Here is a 14,311-nt window from a genome sequence, read left to right as displayed (position 1 = left end):
CCACTAAAGAGTCCCAGGTGGGCCGCGCTGATGAATGCACAGGGCCCAGTGAGCAGGTAATCCCCTCACGGAGGAGCTGCACCCATTGTGCTCTTTCCTCTCCGGAGCCAAGATACCGTGGATGTCTGCGCTCTGTAACCTGCTCCCCTACAGACCTGTGTTCCGATGGGATGAAATCTTTTACTGCCTTCTTCCCCTCACTTCCCACCTCTTCCCGCCCTCTGCCCCCACGCTAGCCTTTGCCAGTTTCCTCTCATGCATCCTGCACTTTGTCACTACTCCTGGGGGGGGGGGGGGGGGCAGGGCATTGTGGCACCTGAAAGATGGTACAACTTTTAACTAAGGTAATAAACTTTGTGGGGCCCCGTATGGTTTTAGGCCACCAGTCAATGTTTTGGTTAAAGAAGGCGAAGGAACATGTGAGGTTCACAGCCACGTTGAGCCCGAGTGGTGATGCTCAGTTGATTAAATATAAATGGAGACAGTGCAGTGCCCGTAGGACTGAGTGAGAGAAGCATCCCAGCTGTTGGTCTTGGGTGGCTTGCCCTCCTTCATGTGATCTGATGGGAGCAAGATGCCGCGAAGCATAACTATTTTCTGTCAAGGATGGGGGAGACCATCTCCCCAGGGGCACATTCTCAATTAGGGTTAAGGGACTAAGCCAGCTTAACCAGAGAGGAAACGCAAAGGCAAGCCACGGCAGTTTGCCTGAACCTGTCTGCAGAGTCACCCTAGGTTAGGCAGGATCCCGTGTGCCCGTTTGCATCGCCTGGCCATGCTTCCCAAAGCTAACCTTCCTATATAAGGTCAGCACGCCCCGAACCCGTGTCATGAAGAACATGCCTGGATTCCCAAGATTAAATAAGGAAGATGGAATTATGAATTAAATAATGACCAGAACAGCTTGGGTTCCCCTGTGTGTTTCACTTTCCTGCTATTGTTTTGAACGCGGCTGTGAGACAAAGAGCTGCTTAGGTCAAGCACTATAAATTACAGTTTCCATACAATAGTAATCCACTCAAATGATTTCAAAGCTTGATCAAAGTACTTCAAAAAGACTTTTAAAACTTTTCCACAGAACAAGGGGGAGGGGACGTGCTCATTTGATGCCTTAATTTGTTTCAGCCAGTATAGCAGAGTCTGATCTTGGCGTCATACCTACTTTATATAAAGTCCGACTCATTAAATCCAACGTGTGCTTATTGCTTTATGTCTAAGTGAAAGGGACTTATGTTTCCATCGAGTTAATTGGAACAACTAGACATTTGGAGTCACTCGTCAGAAAAAGATACCGTAGTGTCATCTCAAAATAAGTCTAATTTGACCATATTTAATTGCAAGACTCAAGGTATTTAAGGTTGTCTAATTCCCTGTGCTTAGAATAAAATGGGTATCGGTGGATTTATGTGGCATTTTAATAATAATCATGGCAACAGATGTATGTTGTTTTTCGTTCTTTTTCCCTCGTCACGTGGATTTATCTAGAACTGTCTTGTATCGTAGGCGAGGATGGTGAAAAGTACCCTCGTGACGATGGCAAAGCTGAGCAAGTCCCAGGCCCAGCTTTGTATATCTTGTGGGGCTGCTGCCGCGAGTTAGGCTCAGCCAAGGTCCAAGGTACATCATCAGGCTAATCTTTATTTTTTAAAAGGAAGGTCATTTTGAAATGCTGACATGAAATATAACCAAGTCAATTAAGTAATAACAATTGAAGTTCAGAGTTTAATTGAGGGCTGAACAAGCAGCCAATGACCATTAACCTGAAGCGGTCATGAATTCCCTTGGAAACCGCCCTGGTTAAAAGCATTTCTAGAATAACCAGCATTTCTAAGAATTGTGTGTCATTTTTTATATTCCACACAGATACAATCAGAAATGATTTTGTGTCTGTAGTAGACTTTCTATTTGTTTAATTTTAATTCACATATCTTTTATAAGACAAATCAAAATTTAGATCATCAAAACCACCTCAGCAGGAAACCACAGTTTGATAAGTAAACCGAAAGTATAAGCGCCCTTCATTGGATCGCACCACATTCATCTCAATTGTTGACTTCTTTCTGTCTGAACTTGTTTAATGGCAAGATTTCTGACTAGAGTGTGAGCTCCATAGAGTAGAAACTATATTTATCTTGTTCGCTGCTCTATTCCCCGCTAGCTAACAGAGTTCCTGGCACAGAGCAGGTGTCCAATACATGTTGAATGAACAAATAAGTGACTGTTAAATTTATATTAAATATGTTCTCACTTACTTGCATGAAAGAAATAATTGGAACCTTTTAACTGATTCTTATTCAGCTGAAAATTGGGGTTATTTGCTGGAATCAGAGGAAAGCATTGTATATGTTGATGTCAAAAAATTAATTACTTTACAAACCTACAAAATCTGAAATAAAGCAGATTCACTAGCCAAATTATTTTAGAATGCATATGCAATTTTAAGGGGAATTCATGGATTTTCATTGCATTTATCTTAAAGTTAGCCTTAGAACATGGTTGTTTATCCAGTGTATTGCTAAATAAACTAGAACATTTAAAAATCTTAGTTTTGTTTCTCTTCTTTAAAATAACAAGCCTTATCTTTATATTACATTTCAATTTAAGAAACAGTTCTCTCTCATCATTGATGTTTCTATCTTCCCCCTCTCCCTTCCTCTCTGAAATCAATAAAAATATTTTTAATAAAAATAAAATAGATGGGAACCAAGATGGCGGCATAGGTTAACGCCGGAGTTTGCTGCTTTGAACAACTACTTCAAAAGTGAAACTAAAACACGCAAGGGACATCACCCAGAACCACAGGAACGCTGGCTGAGTGGAAGTCCTACAACTAGGAGGAAAGAGAAACGCATACGGACACTCAGAGGAGGCGCAGTGGTGAAGTCAAATTCTGAGGTGCGGAGTGCGCGGAGCGGGCTGGCGGTGGAGGGCGAGGTTGGCGTTTTCAATTGGGAGGGAGTCGCAGACTCTGAGCTCCAGATCCGGGCGAGTCTTTAGGGACCCAGACTCAAACGGGAGAAGCGGGACTGTCTGGCTTCGGTCAGAGCGAGTACAGCTTTCTCTCCCAGCTTTGCAGCGGGTGCTGGGACTCAGAGAGGCAGAGCCCCTGGGGACAGGACTGAAAGCCGCCATAACTGCTCTCTCCGGCCCACCCTGTTGATCCTGTTCGACCCGCCCCGCCCAAGCCCTGCACAGAGGCATTTGCCGGATAGCCTCAGGCAAAGGCTAGATTAGCACCTCCCTAGAGGACAGAAGTTCTCTCACTGCTGACACAGCTGATTCTCATAGCCACTTGGCCTGGAGGTCAAACCCTCCCTGGAATTAGCTACAACAATCAAGATTTATCTATAAGACTGCGAACAAAGACCACTAGGGGGTGCACCAAGGAAGCATAACAAAATGCGGAGACAAAGAAACAGGACAAAATTGTCAATGGAAGAAATAGAGTTCAGAACCACACTTTTAAGGTCTCTCAAGAACTGTTTAGAAGCTGCCGATAAACTTAATGAGATTTACACGAAAACTAATAAGACCCTCGATCTTATATTGGGGAACCAACTAGAAATTAAGCACACACGGACTGAAATAACGAATATTATACAGATGCCCGACAGCAGACCAGAGGCGCGCAAGAATCAAGTCAATGATTTGAAATGCGAGGAAGCAAAAAACATCCAACCGGAAAAGCAAAATGAAAAAAGAATCCAAAAATGCGAGGATAGTGTAAGGAGCCTCTGGGACAGCTTCAAGCGTACCAACATCAGAATTATAGGGGTGCCAGAAGATGAGAGAGAGCAAGATATTGAAAACCTATTTGAAGAAATAATGACAGAAAACTTCCCCCACCTGGTGAAAGAAATGGACTTACAGGTCCAAGAAGCGCGGAGAACCCCAAACAAAAGGAATCCAAAGAGGACCACACCAAGACACATCATCATTAAAATGCCAAGAGCAAAAGATAAAGAGAGAATCTTAAAAACAGCAAGAGAAAGAAACTCAGTTACCTACAAGGGAATACCCATACGACTGTCAGCTGATTTCTCAACAGAAACTTTGCAGGCCAGAAGGGAGTGGCAAGAAATATTCAAAGTGATGAATACCAAGAACCTACAACCAAGATTACTTTATCCAGCAAAGCTATCATTCAGAATTGAAGGTCAGATAAAGAGCTTCACAGATAAGGAAAAGCTAAAGGAGTTCATCACCACCAAACCAGGATTATATGAAATGCTGAAAGGTATCCTTTAAGAAGAGGAAGAGGAAGAAAAAGGTAAAGATACAAATTATGAACAACAAATATGCATCTATCAACAAGTGAATCTAAGAATCAAGTGAATAAATAATCTGATGAACAGAATGAACTGTTGATTATAATAGAATCAGGGACATAGAAAGGGAATGGACTGACTATTCTTGAGGGGGAAAGGGGTGTGGGAGATGTGGGAAGAGACTGGACAAAAATCGTGCACCTATGGATGAGGACAGTGGGTGGGGAGTGAGGGCGGAGGGTGGGGCGGGAACTGGGAGGAGGGGAGTTATGGGGGGGAAAAAAGGAACAAATGTAATAATCTGAACAATAAAGATTTAATTAAAAAAAAAATAAAAATAAAAATAAAAATAAAATAAAATGCCAAGTTGATGGCAAACTGCTTCCTGGCCATGGAGGTGGCTGGCTGGCTGGCTGGGGAGAGAAGGGTTCTTTGGCTATTTGCCAAGGGCTCTGACTTAGGAAACACACTGTCCGGGAACTGCTCAGTGGGCATCTCCCTGGTAGTCATTAATTCAGAGAATATTATCATTTGAAAGCCAAAGGCATTTGGCATATTTCCTCATATTTTGGAAACCTGTAACACAAAAGGAACTGGAAATTCTACAATTCTTTGCCAGTTTCCCAGGATGTAATGTGTTGAGGCTGTTTGGTATGTGATTCCTCCTGTAAGCACCTGGAGAGAAGGGACACCCTGTACAGATGTCTGAGACCAGGTCCTCCCTGTCCATCATACGTCCGTCTTATAGTTCTAGGGTTTAGGCTACTCAAGTTAGGAATATTTATTGAGTCCCTAATGTATATTTAGTAGTGTTTGAGGTGATGTGGGGAATTTAAAAATATGCAATAAGAGGTCATTTTTTTTCTTGAAATATAAATAATTTGTCAAAATGAAAACAAATTTGAAAATTTTAGAAAAGGCAATCAGTATAGTGAGGAAAGCAGCGACCTATGAAGCTTTTAATTAGATATTTTAATCCTAGACGATGGGCAGCAAATAGTGTTCTACTGGTATTTTCTATCCACTGCCTCCACTGCTGTTGAGAAGGCTTCTGAGGCTGAGTTCACTCGGCAGGAAATAGGATTGTGATCCATTACGGGCACTAGTCTTTGGAGTGAGTGGTGCTCACATAGACACCACATAGTTTCCATGCCTGCCCTGGGCCATTCATGTTTAGTGCAAGTATAAATAAATCCTAAGCATTTGGAACTGAACTCATAACTTGTTCATGGGCCCGAGGAATAAAATAAACAGTAGTAACATTTTCCACTGGTCCTGTAACATCAAGTGAAGTGTCTGTCCATGGTTGAAATCAGTTAATAACTCATTTAGGCTAAATATGTCAATAGGAATATGATTTAAAAACTGAAGATAAACACTAGAAGGCCACAGATGACTATTGCTCTCAGTAAACACCTACAAGTTAAATGACATTGATCAAAAACATTGCTCTATATTTGGGGTTCTGCATAGGGATCTTGAGATTTAAGGATTGTCTCCTAGTAAATGGTCTTGCACACTCCTAAGTTTTGGGATGGTCAGTTTTGTTGTTTTCTTGCTGGGGTTTCAAGGGCAGCTACAGACTGTGCCTTCCTTCTTTTTCATGGTCCTTTTATCATCTGGACATGAATTTCCTACTTAGCACAATGCATTTTTAAAAGATAATGGCCGTATATTTATAATATTTTTGAAAATATGCTCCCAAAAGGAAGGGTTAGAATATTTTCAAGGAAGAAGAAGATTGGTATGCTGTAAGTGGTAATGGAGTTTTTGTTAATATACTCAGTACTGAGCCATAATTTTCCCAAAATCAATTCATTCATTTTGTCAGCAAAAACAATTTCAACCATTGCACTTGGAAAATTAGAAGGTAAACATCTAAAAACTTTTGTTTCTTGCTATTTTGAATAGAAGAACCCATCTTGGCTTTCAAAGTTACAATTTTTTAAAAAGTGTTTTTCAATTTAAAAAAGAAAAGCAATTCAACCTAACAGAAGCTAATCGAAAATCGGAGCAACCAGAGATATGGCAAAGTGGACATCAGCGCACTGCATGTAAATGTAAAACTCAGTCTTCTGGTAAATTATTTTCATCTTGCTTGCTTCGCCTCTACCCTTGAAAGTGTTTCCCAATGACAAAGGGGTGAACAACAGCAGCACGGGGGCGTGGAGTGAGCAAAGACACTCATGTGAGAATTGAATTGCATTTTCAGGCGATTCCTTGACAATTCCCTTAAAGGTGTGTGGAAAGTAAAATGGAGCTATTAGCAAAGTTGAGACGAGTTTGACTCAGACTCAGAGAAATTGAGGAGAGGAAGGGATGGACAAGAGCCCTCACTGTGCAGGTGAAAAAACTGAAGCCTGGAGAGGTCAAGTGACCCACCCAAGGTCACATAGCTCGCTGGTTAGAGACAGGGCCAGAATCCGTACCTCTAACCTCCTGTCCGCTGTCCTCTCCACCGCAGGGTTAATCATTTATTCCGGGAGGGATTTCCAATACCTTAGTCACACTTACTATTTACAAAGGAAAGGGTCATGGTATACTTTTAAATGAGCATTCTGAGCATGACTGCTTTTGCCCTGCCCCTGGTACCCTAATCTCTATAGTGGAAATCAGCTGGTACCTTTGCAGACATAATTCCCATTTTACTTGCACTTTAGTAACCTAAAATCCTTAGCACTTGGCGACAATCAGTTTCTGGACATTACCAATTAGCCAAAGGATGTGACACCAAGTAGGAATTTTTAAGACATTTTTGCCCGTGGCCAACTTACAACATGTTCATTTGGTTTTCCTTCCAGTGTGTGTGTGTGTGGGAGGGGGGGGGGCGCATCCATAGATGTTATACTTACCATCTTCTCTTCCTGAAAGGATAATATTTAAACCAACAATCGTGTGTGAGCTTTCCTGAGCATATAATGTTCTAGAACTGTAGCAGGAGAGCCTGGCGGCTTACACATGCTTGTTGACAGCAGGCTGAGACTCCTGGTTCGGCACCTGCAGATAACCAAACTCTCCAAACGCTTCAGTAAAATCTAAATATCTCCTATCACAAAGGTGTCAGTATGAGGTTTAAAAAAGGTTAGTGCTCATCACATCATAATCACAGCTCTAATAAAACCAGTATCCTCATACATGATAGCTTGTATTACACATGATATAAAGACTACTACTACCATAGAAGGATCTATTTAATAAAAGATATACACCATTAAAATGTGCACTTTCTATGTTAACATGAAAATCAGTATAACATGAGTACCTTGGCTTATTACTGCTTTTCTCAAGCTCGTTTAGAAAAAGCCACTTTGCAAAAGTTAAGAGACAGACAGAACAAGGCCCTCCTTTGAGAGTGGGCTTGTTTAGTTGATTGTTTTTGCAAACAGATGTGTAGTTTAACATTCCTCTGCTCAGAGAGTGAGCTCAGAGGCAGTGCGCCCGCGTTTCTTTGGGTAGTGACCCTGGCCTTTGCGTAAATACACCTTCTGCAGCGGTGGCGGAGGGAGCAACCAAGCGCAGGCACCAGCAGGCACTTCCACGTCTACCTCCGATTGAAGGCCTTTCCCGAAAGATGACGGGGTTGTCGTAATATAAAAGGTCTAAGGGGATTGAAATACCTTCTCCAAGCCATTGTTAATTCAGTGGGGGGGTGGGGGGGAGCATAAAATGCTGTTTGAATTTGATCTTAAACAAAAAAAAAGGAGGAGGAGGAGGAGGAGGAGGAACTTGGGGGAATCGCTAGTTCACTCCTGGATTCTTCCTCTGATGGATGATTGTGACACTATGTGGGCGGCATGACTTTCCCCAGCACACCACCTCTGAACATCAACTGCCTTAGATCACAGGCGAGCCGAACAAGTTTTAAACAACTGTGAGTACTGATGTTCCCCTCTCCAAACACAGGCCAGTCTTCGGAGAAGTTGGAAGCAGATCTGGGATCAGATTCTCCTTGGCAGCAGAAAACAGTGTAGCAATTAGTGCCGGGCCCGGAGCGTGTGGCTCCTTTCCTCCGGGAGCTAGAGCGCTTTGCAAACAGCTCACCAGTTTCCCAACACCCCCCAGGTGGGCGAGTGGGTGCTCTGGGTCTGTCTGCAGAGGAGTTGACTGGTGGAGCTCTTCTTGTAGAAGTTGCTTATTTGTTTACTTTTCAACCATAAAGGAAACTTGGGGAGATGCTTATTCTGAAGAGAATGATTTCTCTCTCCATATTGCAGTTTGTTATCTGAAAACATTTTTAAAAATAAATATTAAAATGTGTGTCTCCCTAACCGGTTTGGCTCAGTGGATAGAGCGTCGGCCTGTGGACTGAAGGGTCCCAGGTTCGATTCCGGCCAAGGGCATGTACCTTGGTTGTGGGCACATCCCCAGTAGGGGGTGTGCAGGAGGCAGCTGATCCATGTTTCTCTCTCATTGATGTTTCTAACTCTATCCCTCTCCCTTCCTCTCTGTAAAAAATCAATAAAATATATTTTTTAAAAAATGTGCGTCCACCCCATCATGAAAATTCAATTGTACTATCAGTTGCCCAAGCTGACCTGCGATCAACACCCAGAATATGGTTTTTCCCAGTTTCCTAGCAGTTTCGCATAGGACACTGAACAGATAGCAAACTGACATCCCAGGAAGCGCTCCAGTAGTGCTGCCTCACAGCTCCAACCTCGGCTAAAGAGTCAGAACAACGGAGAGGAAACTGCGGGTGTGCAGGTGTGAGTTGCAGAGTTGCCTGGTGCCCTCAGGGCCCCTCCTCTGGCCCATGTGTTGTGTAAACTATGAATGGGAGGGTTTAAGAGCAAAAATACTATCCTTTTTTACCCACAAATTATAAAAGTTTGGCAGAACAGAAGTCTCAGCCCTTGAAAATAGCTTTGCAATGCACTGTGGCACTGCAGGCTGCGTGGTCTACAGATAATTCAGATGCTTTCATTAACTGGCTTTGAAAATTTCCAATTCATTTGCATCAGGCTCAACCTGGTGTTACATCTTGTTAAAAACATAAAGCCTGACACAAAGTGTCCTGAAATGGTTTGAGCTGATTATTACCTGAAACCGGGTTTGCAATGCACTGAAGTCCAATTACACAGTCACCCACGGACGGGGCATCTCAGCCACTGCAGGAGCCCTAACTCTTCATATACTGCAATCGGAGGCTCACTGGAGACAGCCAGATAGGCCCTTCCCATCTAGGATGGGAGTCTAGGTTGCCACCCCGGGAGGGCTCTGGGGTCAGTTGCAGAGCAGCTAATAGGCCTCAGAATGCAGATCGATATAGAGAGTGGTCTACAGGGGAAAGGACATGGCAAAAAAAAAATTATTTTCCACATAAAGACCTCTCTCTCTCTCTCTCTCTCACACACACACACACACACACACACACACACACACCCCTTCATCTTTTTCAACAGAGACTTTTTATCAGGAATTGGAGGAGGTGCTTTATCACAGCAGCAGTGGACTGGCCCGGTGATGAGCCTGCAGCGCCAGTGCAGCCAATAAGAGGTAAGGGAACACCTATTGTGAGGTTTCTCCCCTGACAAAAGGAAAACCGCCTTTCTGCCCTCCCCTTCCTTCTGCTATGAGGGGATGATGGTTACAGCTGCAATATCCGTCTTGTGAACACGAGGAAAAGGCTGAGAAACCACCAGAGCAGGAAGTAACGAAGCCACTGAGCCCAGGTCAGCACCGCCAAAGTCCTCTTGTTTCACTCTCTTAGGTGATCTGCTACTTGCACCCAAAGGCATTCCTAATTAGCAAAGGAGTCTTTGGAATCCCTACATCAGGGGGCTTGGTGATTTCTTATACTGCACTGAGCGAGTGATTTGGTGGAAATGTCTAACAGTTGCTGATTGGTCAAGACAGACCCCGAAACACTGCTCCCCAAGCAACAGGAAACGCTCAGAGGGCCAGGACGGGAGCTACCTCCCTCAGAGCACCCCCATCAAATGCATAATATGGAGAACTCTGAAAATCTGTCAGGTGTCTCTGTCAGAATTGAAGTCTCTAGGGACATAATTATTAATATGGAGATCACATGGAAAATGAGTCCTAGGGAGCAAAGGGCCCCCTTCGAGACCTACAGATAGAAACTCTTAGCCAGATACACAATCATTTTGGAATAACCCTTTCCACCTCCCTCTCCACACCCTACCTCCACAGAACAACACCATTTTCACTGAATTATTCGATTGAATGCATTAGCCAAATTTTTCTAACTCTGACAGCATGTATAAAATACTAGAATGACAAGGACTGCTCCTATGACGCTGGGCACCTGATATGCATCTAATCCCAACAGGGACCATTACCTCCAATAGTGGAGTTAGAGACGTGTCACACAGCCCAGCAGCACCAGTGCCCATGCCTGGGTTCCATTCACAGAACCAACTTTCAGGCTGCCTCATCCATAACAATAGTGATAATAAATTTTGCCTGCGTAGGAGTTGTTGTGAAGATTAAAGCATGTAAGCCCTGGCCGGTGGCCCAGTTGGTTAGAGCATCCTCCCAATGCACCAAGGTTGTGGGTCCATACAGGAGTCAGCCAGGGAGTGCATGAATAAGCGGAACAATGAGTCGATGTTCCTCTCTCTCTCTGTCTCAAAAGCAATCAATAACAAATATTTTAAAGATTAAAGCATTTAATATATGTCAAGTACTTATAACAGGACCTGGCTCCTAGTATAAACTGGAAAACATTAGCTATCACTATTACCCCTTTTCCAAACGGGGTCCTTGAGGCTCATGGAGGCTAAGTAATCTGTCCGTCTCCCAGCCAATAAGTAAAACTACCTCAACATGTGTCTCTAATTTAAATAATGTGGCTATAACTTACCTGTTATGCTTTTTTAGAAGAGGTGATAAGCTTTACCAGTGCTCACCAATGTTCAGTTCTGCTTGACTCCTTGAATGTGCGGGAGGCTACACTGTCCAGCCCCCATGATGACACAGGGCTGTCGTCTACCAGTTCTGGCTAATGAAATGTGAGTGGATGAGACCTCTGTCAAGGAGGCGGAACAGCCCTGCAGGATTCTCCATTCTCTCTTTTCCCTGCTGTGCCCCTCACCCAAAGTCCCAGAGGTGGAGCCTCCATCAGGAGCTCTGAGAGACGCAGGGGTGGGCAAACTTTTTGACTCGAGGGCCACAATGGGTTCTTAAACTGGACCGGAGGGCCGGAACAAAAGCATGGATGGAGTGTTTGTGTGAACTAATATAAATTCAAAGTAAACATCATTACATAAAAGGGTACTGTCTTTTTTTTTTTTTTAGTTTTATTCATTTCAAATGTGCTGGATCCGGCCCGCGGGCCGTAGTTTGCCCACGGCTGGACTAGAGCAACCACCATCGCACAAATAGACTTATGAGTTCAGCCAATGAGACTTGGGGGTTGTTAGCATCACATCAGTCTAGCCTACTAGCATAACAGGTAAGTTATAGCCACATTATTTAAATTAGAGACACATGTTGAGGTAGTTTTACTCAACAAGTAGAGTAAAATCTCCAAATATTATATAACAAAAGATAGAGTTTGACTTAACACTCTATTAATTAATATGACATTATACCACAGGCTCATTGGATCACACTCATGGTAATTTTTTGTAGGTTTACCTGACAATTATAATGGTGTTATAATGAGCCATAAGGAAAAGTTCATGAACATTGGTCTGTAAGTTAATTTTCTATGACAAGTAGTACTCATGCTGCAAACCTAAAGATAATAATTATGAATATTGGAACTAACATAGCTCATAATTTTAGTTGTTTAGAAAGCCTTAATGTTTGTGTTGCTTTCCATTTTTTCAGGATTTCAGAGAAAATTTTGTTGTAAAAATTATCATAGCTTTTTGGGTTTTTAAATGACATTTTAGCTAACCCTGCATGTAAGCAATCTTCAAGCAAGCATAAAAATAAATTGTTTTTATTTCCCCCAGACCTAGAATATAAAAATTTGAGCTTTAAAAATAGATTAATCTCCTAAAGACGTGGCTAAAAAAATGAAAGCACAAACCACAGAGTAGAGTATATCTGTGAATCCCATTTGATAAGAACTTGTATCCAGAATATTTTAAAATTCTCAAAACTTAATATTAAGAAAAAATTTTTTTAAAAGTTTGGAAAAGATTTGAATGGTCATATCACCAATGAAAAGATATGCCATATAAGCAAATAAAAAGGTGCTCAGCATCATTAGTCATTAGGGATATGCAAATAAAAATTACAATGAGATTCCACTATACCTATTGTAATAACTCAAATAAATAATGACATTACCATATGTTGAGGGAGGATGTGGAGCAACTGAAATGCTCCTACATTGCTGATGGGAATACAAAATGAATACATACCATATAACCCAGCAATTCCACCCTTAGACACTTACCTAAGAAAAGTGAAGATGAATGTTTTCACAAAAACCTCTTCATAAATATTTATATAGCATTGTTATTCATAATTGCCAAAAGCTAGCAATGAACCAAATGTTCACCAATTTATGAATGGAAAACAACGTATGAATGGTACATCTATATAATGGAATACTATTCAGCAATAAAAATGAACCACAGCATGGATAAATCTCAAAAGAATTTTGCTAAGTGAAAGGAGCCAGACTTAAATGACTATATGCTGTATATTCAACTCATATAATATTCTGGAAAAGACAAAACTGTAGGGACAGAAATCAAAGCAATTACTGCCAGGGGTTGGAGTAGAGAGGGCAAAACTGACCACCAGTGGCCATGGGAGCACTTTTTAAGATATTGAAAATATTCTGTCTTAATTCTGGTGGTGGTTGCACACTGTACAAATTTGTCAAAATTCATAGAACTGTGCACCAAAAAAGGGTGTACTGTTTCTAAATTATGCCTCAATAAACAACAATAAAAAAGCCAATAAATAAAAAAAATTAAGACAGATAATAGTTTCAAGTGAATTTGTTCTTTGGAAGGCAGCTATGCTCACCACTATACCACCAACGCAAATTTGTTCTTTGAATGTTGGTAATGTTCTGATGGCTTATAAATTAATATTTTCTCTGATTCAACTTATGAACTATAAAATATTAAGCATTTTAACTTCTCTATATGAACTCTACTTTAATATTTATATATTGTTTAAAGTCAAAATTTAGATGAGAAAATCATATTCAAGCAAAAAGGAGCAAAAAAATATATCTTGCTTCATAGCTTTGTACAAAATATTCATTTAACACAGTTCAACAAATATTTGCCCTAGCCAGTTTGGCTCAGTGAATAGAGGGGTGGCCTGCAGACTGAAAGATCCCAGGTTCAATTCCGGTCAAGGGCACATGCCCGGGTTGTGTGTTTGATCCCCAGTAGAGGCCATGCAGGAGGCAGCTGATCAATGATTTCTCTCATCGTTGATGTTTTTCTCTTTCCTTCTCCTTTCCTCTCTGAAATCAATAAAAAATATATTTAAAAAAAGAATTTAATTGGCATGTATTATCTCAGAATCTATGAAATAGGAGGCTTTGTAAATTTTAAAGGCCCCTAATAACCATATGGGATTCCCAAATCTACATTACTTCAAAGTATGCTAGACAATGCCCTGATGATATTACAGAATCCCATTTCTACCTTAGAATAATACCTGGTATATAAAAAGCAAGTAATAAGTGTTAGCTATTTCATTTAAGTTTCTTCTACTCATTGGTATATGCATGTATAATAATATCTGCTGGAGTTGCTTTGTTAATTGCTTACCCAACATCCTTCACCATCACCAGACCTCCTTTCCACCCCAACATTACTTTTATTCAGGTGTCCTCTGTCCCCTAGACAACCATATATTTCCTCAGGGAAAGAGAACCGCAGCCCCAGCCCCAAGAGGCACATCAAGATTACTCTAAGCCAGCATGGCTTAGTAGTTGAGCATCGACCTATGAACCAGAAGGTCACAGTTTGATTCCAGGTCAAGGCACATACCAGGATTTCGGGCTCAGTCCCTAGTTGGGGGCGTGCAGGAGGCAGCCCATCAATGATTCTCTCTCATCATTGATGTTTGTATTCCTCTCTCCACCTCCCTTTCTC

Source organism: Myotis daubentonii, chromosome 1, assembly GCF_963259705.1.
Source record: "Myotis daubentonii chromosome 1, mMyoDau2.1, whole genome shotgun sequence".
Taxonomy (NCBI): domain Eukaryota; kingdom Metazoa; phylum Chordata; class Mammalia; order Chiroptera; family Vespertilionidae; genus Myotis; species Myotis daubentonii.
Note: the sequence above shows the minus strand (reverse complement) of the source record.